The sequence below is a fragment of the Nicotiana sylvestris genome, chromosome 6, assembly GCF_000393655.2.
Source record: "Nicotiana sylvestris chromosome 6, ASM39365v2, whole genome shotgun sequence".
NCBI classification, from domain to species: domain Eukaryota; kingdom Viridiplantae; phylum Streptophyta; class Magnoliopsida; order Solanales; family Solanaceae; genus Nicotiana; species Nicotiana sylvestris.
In genome coordinates this window covers 194096736-194110227 of record NC_091062.1, presented here as the reverse complement: position 1 = coordinate 194110227, position 13492 = coordinate 194096736, and positions in this window count along the sequence as shown.

The following is a 13492-nucleotide window of genomic DNA, read 5'->3' as shown; positions in this document are numbered from 1 at the left end:
CGCCAAAATACTAACTTCGCCAATTCAAGCCTAATTCTACACCGGACCTCCAAAACCAATTCCGATCACACTCCTAAGTCATAAATCACCTCCCGACGCTAAACAAACCATAGGAACTCACATCCTATCCCTCTAACACATAAGTCAACACCCAGTTGACTTTTCCAACTTAAACCTTCTTAAAAGAGACTAAGTGTCTCATTTCTTACCAAATCCTCTCCGAACTCAATCTAATCTACCCGGTCACCTAAAACACGGATAACAAAGCATAAAGAAGCAGAAATAGGGGAAAACAGAGCGGTAACTCATGAAACGACTGGCCGGGTCGTCACAATAATATTTATATTTTAATTAAGTATATAATTTTCTGTTTTGAATTTTATATGTCTTTTAAAATTTGTAGTAATATCCCATGTTTCATGATTGTTTTTAGATTATATTGGTTCATATTATGTTGATCTCCTAGTTATAGTTTATTTTGTCTAGATTCACTCTAGTAGTGGTAGCTATTTGTCAAAGAACCTGTCATAGAGATCATGTATGGCTAATTTGGATTCAAAAGTAAAAGAGTGAGGTTTGGTTATAATTTTGGGCCTCATGGATACGTGCTTAGTCTTGAAGGTATATGGAACAAGAAGTATTCTACTGATGGCCCATTTCTTTGTTAATTAGCTAGCCCATCTCTTCAATAATGAATAAGGGATTGTCCATGGTCCAAAATATTCAGTCAACTTGATCGTTCAAGTAATTCCATATTACTTGCCTTAATAACAATCTAGAAATTAGCTTAGAATAATAATTTATGAACTTTTGTAGTTTGCTTTAGGTGCGTAAATGAATCATCATGACTGTGGGTACGGTTCCCGTGGCATAGTCATGATACATATCTCAATTCGGGTGTGCATTTCATGTGACCCGACCATAATTTAGATAATAATAAAATTAAACATGTTGTAGATCATGGGTATGGTTCCCTTGACGCGATTCACAATGTGTACAAAACAAACAAGTGCGCGACATCGCGACTTATTCAAACAATTTCCTTAATTAATTAAAAGAGATTTTAAAAGGTTAAAAAATGAACAATAGGTGTTAAATATGTATTAAATCATATGCCAATATTAATAGTTGAGCGACCATACTAAAATCACGGAATCCGGAAATGCCTGACACCTTCTCCCGGGTTAATAGAATTCCTTACCCGGATTTCTGTGTTCGCGGACCATAAATAAGAGTCAATTTCCTCGATTTGGGATTTTAAAATAAACCGGTGACTTGGGATACCATAAATTATTTCAAGTGACGACTCTGAATAAATAAATAATCTCTCTTTGATTATTGTTACTTTAATTAGAAAAACTCCCTATATCCCATTTCGGAAAAAGGAGGTGTGACAATAAGCTTTGATAAAGTGTAAACTCGCAGACATAAATTACAAGATCTTGTGAGTACTTAGGTTATGGGAAATAATTAGTCATGGGTTACAAGATATACCCTAGAATTGTTTGAAATGTGTTATAAGAAAAACAGTTATGAAAGAGTTGTAGATGTCGTACATAAAGTTAATTGAATACTTGTAAAGTGTTATGTAATTTGAAAGTTCAAAACATGAAACTTCCTCAAATTATTCATGAAATTTCTTCGAAATATGTATTTTCCTACTTCTCTCATATACATACACCAATATGAAGTTAAGACGTCTTTATCATTAGTGTCGTTTATAAAAGGGCCCTCTTTTATAAAATTCATGTCTATGCCAAAATCACGAAATATTAGAGCATTTTTATATGCAAATCAAAGAGATTAAACAAAAACTCAAATTAAAAGAAATATCATATATTAAACTTGGCTAAAACTAAGTATATACTTAGTTAAAACCAAAATGTTTGTTTGACAAACCCCAAAATGAACCAGGGGTAAAAACTAACCAATCATTCCAAAAAGTAAAAAAAAATCCCCATTAAAAGTTCAAAAATAAACTAAGTTCTAAAGAAAACTAAGGGACAGAGTCCAATGTGGCATTATCAGCAGCGGGATCCAATATGGCATCATCAATAGCGAGAGAAGATTCAACTTGAGCAGAAGAAGCTTGAATACCAACTTCACCAGGAGTAAGCCATCACCTTCAGGAACCCCAACCTCAGGTGAGGAAAAGCTCTAACTTTGCTGAGTTTTTTCAATTGTTTCCTTAGCCTTGGGGATCCCAGCATTCAAGTCAAAGCCTTCCTGGCTAGCCTCCATTAAAATCTCGAGGCGGGTATTCAAAAAAGCCCAACTTACATCAAATGTCGATTTATCTTCAAGAGCTTCGTAATCTTTCTCCCACTGGTCAATTTCAGCCTTCAACTCTTCTTTCTCAATCAAAGAAGCATCATAAAAAGCCTTCAAAGGAGCGAGGGAACTCTCCAAGGACTAGATCTTATCAGAGGAGACATGGAGGTCTTCTTGAACCTGATTGAGTGTTTGAACTAGCTCCCTGGCATAAGTCTCCTTCTGATTAAAGAGTTCTTTCAAACCCCTTATCTCATCGGTAGCTTTAGAAAGTTGCTCTGCAAATAAAGACTCAAGGATGTCTTTGTCTTTGCCAACTTGACTTGAAGAGGCTTTTTCAATTGCTAATTCCGCCGCCATCATTCTTACTTGTTGTTCCAAAGTGCACTTCTCTTCAGCTAAAACTTCTTTCTCCAATTAAAGACCCTCATATTGTTCCTTCCAGTTATCCGCTTCAGTATGATAATCATTGACTAGCTGCTCTGTGAACAATTCTCTTCATAAGTTCCGTTCCTATCAAATTGATCTACAAAAGAAAAGAAAGAAGCGATTGTCAAACAAAAGTAGATAACCACGAGGAAAAGAAAGGAAAAAGCTAAGACTTGAACCTTCAAAGATGAATGAACAATATCATTCATCCATGTCAAGGAGTTGTGGCCTTCCAACTTTGACTTCTCAACTAGGCCAAGTAGAGGTTTCAACCATACGTCGGTTTGACCAGATTTTTTCAACAGATTACCATCTTCAGGGACTTCTATGGTAACCTTTTTCATCACCCTATTACTACTATATGTACCAACTTCAACATGAGAAGTAGTAGCAACAGGGATAGTTGAGGAAGTGAAAGCAGCCACAATGGGAGTAGTAGTAGTAGCAACAGGAATGATAGATTGAGAATGAATGAGGACTGATGCTAGAAGAGAAGCAAGGGGTAATTCTTTAGAAATGGCCCAAAATTTTCACTATCAAAACCACGGGAAAATAGTTGACCAATAGAGTCACGAGAGAAAACATTCATTTTTTCATCAGAACTGACTAAAGTAGCATCTTCAGGCTCATTCATAGGAACTGAACATGGAGGAGGGGTGGCTTCATCATCTGAAATAATGCGCCTCCTAGCCCGAGGCCTGCGCAGTAAGGAACCCTCTTCTTGTTCTTCTTTACCTTCAGAGCTACTAGTTCCGTCTACTTTTCTCTTCGATGAAGAGCTCAAAATCCTTTCTTGAGCAAGACTCACCATAAGCCTTGTAGATGAAACAAAAGCGGGATTAACACCACGAATGGAAATCCTAACAAAAGAAAAGAGTTCACGGTGAGGAACTCTTAAACTAGCAAAAGAGGAAAAGAAAAAGACTAGGCGGGAAAAAGTACCGTGCGTCTTAACTTTCCACCCAAATCTCTGTGAAAGATACTTCTAAGATCTTCTTTCTATAGGAGCAATAGATAATAACTTTCCTACCCAAGCACGAAAGTTAGGGATCTCCTCAAAATCTTCCGTAGTTACTGAAAAAGTAGGCACGAGTATACATGAGAATACTTTTTGAGGAAGGAAAACGATAAAAATGCAAATACTTACGTGCAAAATTCTTTTTTTTCTGGAAAAGGCATGTTTTCTTCACCCACCAAAGCACTAGTGGGAGTAGCAACGAAGCAAGCATACCAGTCTCGATCTCTATCATCCTCAAGGCTAACTAATACTCTCTTACTTTTGGCCACAAGTGAAAAAACTCATTCACGAAATAGTTTGGGAGAGTAAAGATGGAATATGAGGCGAAAACTAAAAGGCATAGAAGCCAAGTTTGATAAATAACAGAGGCATGCAACCACTCTCCAAGCAATAGGACCAATCTCTCCTAAATACACATTGAAGTAACGACAGAACTCAATGATTACAGGGTCAATAAGAGTTTTAAAACCTAGGATAAAAGGATATGTATAAACAAAGGAATAACCACTTTGGTATAAAGTTATTCTTTGGTTAGAACTAGGGACTGAATTAGGAAGTCGGGTTTCCAATTACATTCTCTTCGAACTAGAGCGAGAAGACTAATGGTAATCAAAGTTGGGTAACGATCAGCACGATCAAGGGAAACAGCCATGGAAGAGACTTGACTCTTCATGGATTCACTATCAGTTACAAAGGATAGTTCTTGAGGAACAATTTCATCAACAGTGGGTTTATGCAGAGCTTCAATTGAATCTTTATCTTTAGAAGAAGATCTTGGGGTTGCAGAAACCCTAGGTCTAGAAAAAGATGGATTAACAGCACTACTTTGAGAGGGGGAACCACGGTTAGAAATAGAACCGAGGCTATACAATCTACCACCTCTTTTATTTCTAACAGGAGCAGTTGAAGGGGAAAGTTCATCAATAATTACTACTTTGCAAGGATCGAGATTTGATGAAGACATGGTTGTATAAGGAACTAATAAAGTAATATATGCTGAAGAATAAGAACACGTGAAGAAGAAGAACATTGTAGGATGAAGGTTTCGTGAAACTGAAGACACATGAGGTACTTATAAGAAGAAGCAATCGCCATATAAAGTAAGTCATGATGGAATGTCATAATGAATTAGTCACTTTGTGACTAACGCAGCCACAAGAAAGCCCTAAAAAGCGCTAAAGAGTCACATACCCAATCATCGAATTCCACGTGGCACATGCATTAAATGGACGTGACATACGACGTGTTGGTTCCCAAGAAAATGCAATGATGCTTGGGAAATGGAGGCAAAGAATTCCCACCATAAATACATATCACTTCCCAAATATTCAGTTGCAGAATATTCGGCAAGATGTGGGACTATCTGTATTGATGGAAAATAAATAATACACATGGAATTATATTTGGCTGATAGGGCATGATACATGGAACAATGAGAAGACGATAACTGGAATATTACAATTATAAGATGTATGAGTTACAAGAGGTGCAAGCAAAGCCTAAATTAGTCGATGAAGAGACACAGGCAGAATTAATCAAGACAGTAAAAAGGGAAGATTCATGAACCTTAAATTAATGAAGAGGGAGAATCAGAATCGTTATAGAATCATCGTGAACAGTTATGATTACCAACTATAACAGATCATTAATACAGTTAAAGCTTATAATGATTTAGCCATTAATGTAAGGAAACGTTATATTTGTAAACCTCTATATAAAAGAAGAGAATTTCACTTGTAAACACACATCTGAGACTATATTGAAATATACACTTTACTTTTCTTCTTTCTCGAAGTTCTCTACATTGACTTTGCAATCAATTATTTTCTTAGTTATTCTTGTTATCTTCCTTTGATATCATTGAGAAAGTGAAGCAAAACTTGGTTATCAGAAGCCTGTTTTCTTCTCAAATTAGACTTTGATCAAAAGATACATTTTTGGTTAAACAATTATGTTTTCTAAAAATAGAGACATTGATTACTCCATATCAAATATTTTTTACTTTAACTTTTAGTTCAACCGGTAATAAGCTTGTTGTATCCCAGAAGATTGTTGTCTGCTATTCGTATAGATAGACAATCACTCTTTTGAGATAATAATGAATTTGTTATTTTTACGTAACGAGAGATTAGGTGAACAGGAGGTCACAGGTTCGATTCGTGAAAATAGCCTCTTGCAGAAATATAGAATAAGGTTACTGATATTTTATACTTCAATTCCACAAAAGAGGAGGGGTGATTTGTGTTGTGTCTAATTTTTTGCATGCACAGATTATACTTCAACTTTTCTATATGTTCCTTATACTACTCTTGCGGAAATAGTAAATGCGGAAAGTAAAGAACACGTGTATTTTTAGGTGAAAAACAGCCTGCTCAAAAGGTGAAAAATCACGACTTACTACTCAGTAGGATTTTTCCAAACACTTCACCAAATCACTCAGCCAAAATAGCATTTACAAAACTCTTTGTAATCCTAAGGATTACCTCTAATCCCTTTGTGGCAACCAACTTCTAATCGTTGTGATAACTTCAAGTTAACTCTAACTTGAGTACAATAATCAGAGTACTTAGTACAATTGCTTCTAGATAAAGCTGAAAGGTACAATTTGAAATCCCTTCTACAATGAAACTAGAATAAAAGACAGACACTTAGAACTGGTTCTTCTATCTGGTTCATATAACTTCAAGTTTGCATACTTGAATCATGCACGAATTGCTTGCAAAATTCCTTGCTATTTTGCTCTTAACTCACGTTTAACTTTAGCGTTTGTGTATACCTATAAAATGAGAACATCCTAAAATATATAGAGTTAGTAGAACATGAAATAACTAGAGTTCCAATTCTATACTCTTCCTTGATGGAAGAGTTCTAGTTATCTTCAACTTCTAACTCCTTCCTTATCTAGGATATAGCTCTCTCGAGTAAGGAGTCCTTCTCCTTATCACTTATGCAACCTTTTCTTCCAGGATATATTAGATATAAACACTTAAGCTTATCTCTTTTATGTGCATGCATTGTGATCGAATTCAGCCTGTATCTGTGTTCGCGCGTATAGACCTAGTTCATGCATGTGTTCCTTTGTCAATCATCAAAACCAAAACTGCTCAAGTCAACAAATTCCCCCTTTTCATGATGACAAACTCTATGCTTTTCAAAAGCATGGAACCTATTTTAGCTCAGCTCAACATCATTCACAATATTAGAACGCTTTCTATTTAAAGTCACAAATTATCAAGGACCATGTTCATTAGGTTATAAACAACACAGTCCAAAGCAAAAGCACACCTTATCTTCTCCTTTTTGGCATCATTTACATAATTAAATTAAGTAACCAGATTTTAGCAGATATCACTCATGGCCACTGGGGCTACTTCAAATGCAATCATGGATCCAATTGCTCTTTATAAATCTAAGGATATTAGTCATCTAAGAAATATCAACAAATAACTAGAGCATAAGCAATGAATTTCATTGATTGATAAGATAATTCCACAAAGCATAAGAAGAAATAAAAACATTGAACCGTGAACAAAAAATAGAGAAATCTCACTTGGGACACTAGTTACAACTGGGCTAGGAAGAACTTTAGGATTGAGAAGGACCACGTTCTTGGTTCTTGGATCGAAGCAGTTTCAACATCTCTTGAAGAATACTATCATTATTCTTCTTTTACTTTGCAAGCTCATACTTGAGATAGTCTCTCTCATCCTCTACTTCAGCCAACCTAGTCTTCAATCGTTCAATCTCAACATCCTTAACCAGTTTCTTCCACTATTTGAGCCTTCTTGCTCCTTTTGGCACTAGGTGTGGGTAATTCAACTTGGCTTACCAGATTTTTTCTTTCGAAGCAACTTTTTTGGCACTCTCAGCTAAGGCCTTTTTACATTGTCCTTACTCTGCTTCTTCTAGCTCCTTGTAGTTCTTCCTCTTGTGGGAGGACTTGCTGCAGGGATAGAAGTAGCAGCCTTTCTCTTAGTTCTACCCATGCCCTTTTCTGGAGTCTTTCTAATTTTGCTCTTCTTCTTTGGATTGTAAGTTCCTAATACCTTGATAACTAGGGATTATGGTTTATTTTACACTCCTTCTTACTTGAGTTTTGATTAAAAATGTATACAAAATAGTCCCAAAGGCTTACATGTTATACTTGTTTGCAGGGTTTGATCAAAAAGGTGACAATTAGTCAAAACCAGCTGAAAAAAGGAGTGAAATATGCACAAGTACCAAGAACAAGTCCAACCACAGAGCAACAGATCCACTGTAGCCGTATTCTATTTAGTGCGTCCGCAGTGAGGAGATTCAGAGAGGTGCACATTTTGGAACCTCGAGCACTGCGGCTGCAAAGCATTTTGTAAGGACCGCAGTGGCCTCACTGCCACCGCAATCAAGTTTGTGCGGTCCGCAAAGATGTGGTTCAGATAGTTGGGAGTTTGGAGGATAATGCCAGTGTGGTCCGCGGTCCTTTTTTGTACGGACCTCAGTAGAAGCCATCGCATCCTCAATCCATTTTATGCGGCCCGCGGTGGCCAAGTTTAAAGAGTAGAGTTTGAAGACAAAAAGCCTCATCACGGCCGCACTCTATTTCTTGCGGTCCGCGGTACCCCCGCAGGGGTATTTTTGTTCAGAAAATTTGGCCTAGTATAAATACTTTATTTTTCCATTTTTAGGTCATCTTTTGTAATCCGACTTTGGTTAGAGCTCGTGAATGGCTGTAGTTGACTATTTTGAGTAATTTTATAGTGGGTTTATCATTGAATCTTCAATTATTAGCTTGTAACTAAATCTTATGGGTTATTCTTCATTTATTTCTTTGTTTTCTTCCATTATTATGAGTAGTTAGACCCATTAGCTAGGGTTGTGGCTCAACCCTAGTGTGAGTATTTGATGGATCTTGTGTTTTAAGGCTTGAATGTCTATGAGTGTTTGATATTTGGACTAATTTATGGTTTTAATGTTTAATTAGTGGTTGCAAACACTAATTTGTGCCTATTTGACTTGGGTTCTTCTTGAGAAAGAGAACTTAAGTCTAGGAAAATCAGTCCAACAAGGAATTGGGGTATAATAAAGAGATTGATAGCCCCAATTAAAGGGTTACACCTAGAGATAGTAATACCCGACTTGAGTCTATATTGCTTGCACAATTTTGACACCCAATTGGTCTTGAGAAAGGCAATTAGGGCAAAGTCACTCAAGCTACCGAGAGGTATAGAGTGAGTAAATCCGTGCATTGGATATATCACAATCCCCAACATAACATCTTTGCCTTAGGCTTTAGATCCCGTCAAGTATTCACCTAGGAGAAAGTCACTTCCCTAATGCCTCTTTAACTAATTGAAAACCCTACAAGCAATCATTCTTAGTTTAATTTAGCTTATTATTAGTCTAAATATTGGAAGTAATATTCAACCAAAAGATGATTGGAAGAGTAATTAAGAGCACTACACATCTCTAGTTTAGATAGGAATCCAATTCCCATTTCTAGCTCCCTGTGGATTCGATCCCAACCATCTCGGGTAAAAGTTGCTTCGACCGCTCTCGCCACTCTGTAGTGGTGTAGGGTTGGCTCCGATCACACCTCTTGCAACAGACCATGAAGGAGCTCTTGTCTATTTTTAGCAAGAGAAGGAACTAGTTCATGAAACCATTTCTTTCACCTATCATTCCCCTCTACTGTACTTCTATAACAAGAATAATCACCTATCATTTGTAATTCTATCACCACACTTTCATCTATAGTCTCCTCATTATTTCTAAACTCTTCACTCTATACAATCATTGCTCCAGCTTTTTTAGTCAAACCAACAATAGCGGGTGAAGGAGCACCAACCACTTTTTATTCTCCCCTTTCCCTCACATATATTTCAACACCCTTACTCATTTTTTATTTTTACCACCAATGTATTCAATAATAAAATTTCCATTTTCAATACCAGCCATAGACCCAACCCAAACAAACCAATTCTCAAGATTTTCTGCAATTTCAGAACCAAACTCAGTGGTGGGAAACTTAGAGATTACCTGTTTAGTTTCAGAAGAAGATGGTTCTTCCCCCTGAGTCGCAGATCATCAGAATTTTTTGGTTATTTTGCTTGACTAGCTTGTAGCCTCCCATTTAATTTCTTGGCTTGTTCTTTGCTTGCTACTATTTTCTTTTTGTGCAATCATTTTGACATAATTTTTTCTTGGGGGTTTGGGTGGTTAAAAGTGCAAGTGAAGGTTCTTTGAATGATGAGGAAAGGTTTTCAGTGGGAAAGGTTGAGTGTATACGACACATTTTTGAAGTCTAGAACTCTAACCACATTAGAAGTTTCAGTTTGAAAAGACGTTAGACTCTTCTCCAAATATTTCGACAATTATGGCACACGGGGCTCTTGGTGAAACTAGTTCGTCTGTAACTAATTGGTTCAAAAGTAGTTTGGGATAAAGTGAGACTCTTTTCAGTTTATGATCCATATGCAGTTATTTTAAATTATGTGGAGTGTAGAATACATACCTTATAAGCTCGATGAACCAGGTTCTTCACTGAAAGTTCTCTTGTGTAAGACTGATGTTTTCCAAGAAAATAAGAGTAATATCATTAGACATCAGTGAGACATTTTAGCACATGGAACAAGAATATACTAATAAAAGTATGAGATTGAGAAATATCTAATCTGATTATTTACGAAATTCACAAATTATCTAACTAATCATTGAGTTAGAACTGATTTCTTTTAGGTGATCTTAATTATCCCTAATTCTAACTTGTTCCTTTCAAAGTGATCTTTACTCAATGCTTTTGCAAATATGTCAACTATTTACTTATTAGTAGCACAAAATTCCATAGTGATCAAACCTTTTTCAAAGTTATACCTCAGAATATGATGCCTAATATCTATGTGCTTAGTTCTTTTGTGATGGACCAGTTTCTTGGTCATACTGATTTCACTGGTGTTATCACAAAAGATGGGGATACAACCTACATTAATTCTAAAGTTCATTAATTGTTGTTTGATCCATAACAATTGAGCATAGCATGAGGCAACAACCATATACTCAGCTTCTGCAGTAGACAAGACCACAAAATTTTGCTTTTTAGTGGCCTAAGACTCAAGACATGAGCCAAGAAAATGTGCCATACTTGAGGTGTTTTTTCTATCCACAAGAAAACTTGCATAACCAGCATTAGCATATCCTACTAAGTTGAAACTACTACCTTTTGGGTACCATAGACTGAGGTCAGTGGTGCATTTTAGTATCTCAAGATCCTCTTGACAATAGTTAAGTGAGACTCCTTTGGATTTGCCTGAAACCTAACACAAAGCCTACACTAAAAATATGTCAGGTCTGCTAGCAGTGAGATATAAAAAAGAGGCAATCATTCCCTTATACAACTTCTGATCAACAGATGAACCAAATTTATCTACATCCAGTTTTGTGGCTGTTGCTATATGAGTATCAATTTCTTTAGGATCTTCCATTTTAAACCTTTTAAGCAACTCTTTTACAACTTCTATTGATGGATCATAGTACCATTTGAATTTTTTTTAATTTATCAGCCTAAAAAGAAATTAAGCTCATTCATCATACTCATTTTAAATTTACTCCCCATTATTTTAACAAATTCTTTACTTAACTTATCAGTAGTTGCTCCAGAGATTATATCATAAACATATATCTGAACTACTAAGAGATCTTTACCTTTTTCTTTCAAGAATAAAGTATTGTCGATTTTACCTCTCTTGTAGCCATGCTCAAGCACGAATTTTAATAATCTTTCATACCATGCTCTTGGAGCCTGCTTGAGCCCATAAAGTGCCTTCTCAATCTTGTACACATGATTAGGAAATTTCTTGCTATCAAAGCCCGGAGGTTACTTGACAAACACTTTCTCCTTTAGATAGCCATTGAGGAAGGCACTTTTGACATCCATATGATGGAGAGTGAATTATATGTAAGCAGCAAAGGCTATAAGGAGTCTAATTGCTTCCAATATTGAAACTGGAGCAAAAGTATCATCATAGTCTATGCCCTCCTCTTGACTATATCCGTGAACTACCGATCTTGCCTTGTTCCTTGTAACTGTTCCATCTTCGTCACATTTGTTTCTAAAGACCCATTTTGTGCTAATTACTGATGCGTCCTCGCGTCTTGGTACCAGATGCCAAACTTGACTTCTCTCAAATTGTTTGAGTTCATATTACATTGCATTCATACAATCTGCATCCTGCAAATCCTCATTAACATTTTTAGGTTCAATAAGAGATAAAAAAGCATTAAAAGCACAAAGATACTTCAAGGAAGATCTAGTTTTTATTTCAGAGGTTGGATCAGTAATTATGTTCTCAATGGGATGAAAACTTTGATGTTTGTAAGGTTTCACAACTAGCTTGTTTCCCCTAGATGTTCCTTCAATATTTTGTTACTGAGGAACAGGTTCATGGACAGGTTCCCTCGAGGTTTGAGGATCGGTTCCTCTTTGTTCAGTTCCCCCTGTCAAGTTGCCCTGGGTGGGAGGACATGTTCAATCACCTGTTCCTTTCTCTGGTGAAGCTTCAATCTGGGCTATGGTTTCATTTAAGTTTCTTACCAACCCAATTGCTTCATCATCATGTTCCTGCCTCATAGAAAGAATGTTAGTTTTGTCAAAAACTACATGTGCACATTTTTCTACACACGTCGTTCTTTTGTTGTAAATCTTATAAGCTTTACTATGTGAAGAATACTCCCTCATTACTTCTGGGATCAAACTTACCTAGGAAATCTTTACCATTATTGTGCACTTGCATCCAAATACCCTAAGATGAGATATATTTTGCTTTCTCCCTTTAAGTAACTCATAGGGAGTCTTCTTAACAAGAAGCCTAGTCATGCACCTATTTGTAATGTAGCATGCATTGTTCACAGCTTCTGCCCAGAAGCTATGGGGAAGTTTACTAGAAAGAAGCATAGTCCTAACCATTTCTTCTAGTGTCCTATTCTTTCATTCAACTACTCTATTTTTTTGTGGAGTCCTAAGAGCAGAAAAATTATGATTTATGCCATGCTCATCACAGAATTCAGCAAATATAGCATTCTCAAATTCAGTACCATGATCAGACCTAATTGATGCACGTTGATTACCTAGTTATTTATGATCTTTTCTAACAACAGAAGTGAACATTTCAAATGCTTCTTCTTTAGAGGTTAATAACAGTGTCCAAGTAAACCTAAAGTAATCATCAAAAAGCACCATAACATATCTTTTACCACATCTGCTCAATGTTCTCATTGGTCCACAAAAATTCATATGGACCAGTTCTACTGTCCTAGTGGTGCTTACCATTTTCTTGCTTTTGAAAGAGGATCTTAATTACTTCCCCGTTGCATAATCCTCACAAACTTTATCTTCCTTGAACTTAATGTTAGGCAGCCCTATCACCAAGTCCTTGGAGACTAGTTTGTTGAGTTGACTTAGACTGGCATGTCCAAGTCCCTTGTGTCAAATGAGGGTTTCATTATCCAACACACTTAAACAAGTGAGTTCATTATCTCAAAGTGTGGACAGATCCACAACATATATGTTGTTCACTCTTTTTCCCTGCAAAACTATCTTGTCAGTGGTAAGATTAATCACAAAGCATTTCGTAGAGGTGAATGCTACCATGTTACCTCTATCACACAGTTGTGATACACTTATTAGATTGTACTTTAGTCCATATATCAAGTAGACATTCTCAATAGAGTGAGAATCAATCTTACCTACCTTTCCAACCCCAATGATCTCACTTTTTTCTCATTTTTAAAGGAGACATTACC